This window comes from Urocitellus parryii, chromosome 7 (assembly GCF_045843805.1).
Source record: "Urocitellus parryii isolate mUroPar1 chromosome 7, mUroPar1.hap1, whole genome shotgun sequence".
Taxonomy (NCBI): Eukaryota; Metazoa; Chordata; class Mammalia; order Rodentia; family Sciuridae; genus Urocitellus; species Urocitellus parryii.
The window spans coordinates 165435826-165437691 of NC_135537.1; positions in this window are offsets into that span (position 1 = coordinate 165435826).

Consider the following 1866-nt stretch of genomic DNA (forward strand, 5'->3'; position numbering starts at 1 on the left):
ATTTCCTCCATCTCACCCTTCTGTCATGATGTTCTTCCTCTACTGGGTCCAGAGTAATGGAGTCAAGACAATCATAGACTGAACCTTTGAAACCATGGGCCCAAAATAAAATTTTCCTCTTCCAAGTTGCTCTTGTCAGGTATTTTGGTCACAGCAACAAAAAAACTAAAATACAGCTGAACAACAACAACAAATTCTTTTTCACATTTCATTTTTAAAAGTCACTAGGCTAAGGCTGATGTTGTGGCTCAGTGGAAGAGTCTTGCCTCATGTGAGGCACTGGGTTCAATCCTCAGCATCATATAAAAATAAATAAATATAATAAAGCTATTGTGTCCATCTACAACTAAAAAATATTTTTTAAAAAGCCATTAGGCTGGGGCTGGGGATGTGGCTCAAGCGGTAGCGTGCTCGCCTGGCATGCGTGTGGCCCGGGTTCGATCCTCAGCACCACAAACAAAGATGTTGTGTCCGCCTAAAACTAAAAAATAAATATTAAAAAAATTCTCTCTCTCTCTCAAAAAAAAAAACAATATCCCTTTAAAAAAAAAAGCCATTAGGCTAAAATCTGGGTATATCAGAAGGAACATGAGTTAATGTATCCATGCAAATAACTAGGGAATGGGATTATGTAATTGTGTAAATCTATCTTGTGGGAATGGGGAGATGTCTAGGCAGAAGAAATGAGGAAAAGTCCACATTCAAAGTCATTTTTCACTAGGCATGGTGGCCCATGCCTGTAACCTCAGCTACTTGGGAGACTGAGTCAGGAAAACTGAGAGTTGAGGCCAGACTGGACAATTTAGTGGAACCCTATCTCAAAAATATCTTTAAGGGGGCACTGGGGAACATAGCTTGGTGGTAGAGCACTTGCCTAGCATTCACAAGGCCCTGGGTTCAATCCCCAGTACCCTCTCCACCCTCTAAAAAAAGTCATTTTGCCTACCTCTGCCCATCAATGACAACCAGACAAATTTAAGTTTTCTTCACCCTAACACAGGCACATAGTACAGAATCACTTTCCAATTGGTTTTATTTTTCCAGTCTCTTTACCCATTCCCGATTCAAGCCCTAAGGTGTTGAGGAGGGTCAGAACAGGAATTAGGAATATCCGTAAAATCATCCTAGAAGCCCAGCTGGGCTGTCCCCACAGGCTGTCCCCCACCATAACATTAGCAATGTTTCAATTAAGTGCCCATCAGCAGAAGTTATTGATATGTGCAAAGAGGGGAAAGATAAGGATTAAGAAAGCTTTCCTTGGTGCCCACTCCATGCCAATCTCTCTGGTTTAGGTTCTTCTTTCACTACCCTCTCCCAAAGAATTGAGAAGGAAAGGACTATAGCCAGATCCTAGTTTCTAGAGTTGAGACAGATGCCGCCTAGGTCAGAGGAGGGGATGAGTAGGCTATTTAGACCCTGAGAAATCAACATAGCCGTTTTGCCCCTGCCCATACTTCAATTCTGTCTGGGTAGACAATTGAACTTTTCAGAAACTTTCCAACCTCCCTTCTCTAGCTGCCTTGACCTCCTTCTGTAGCCCTCCTCACTTCTCCAGAGGGCTCCCCAGCTATCTGGACCCTCTAGGGCCCTGCCTGCACTTACACTCATCCATAACCACAGCCATGGTAACCAGCATGGTATCTCTGATGCCTAGCACAATGGCCATCTCAGCCAAGCAGAGCTGGGCCTCTACACTGCCCAGCATATGTCAAAATGCCCAGGTTGGCCACATGCCAACTTCCCAAAGGCCCACTGCAGGTCACAGTAGCACTTCCAGGGACTGTTGGACAACAACAGCCATGTGCCTGCTGTCTGATTGTCAACCACTACCTTGAACTCTAGGTTTGCAGTAAGTTGTCCACAAGA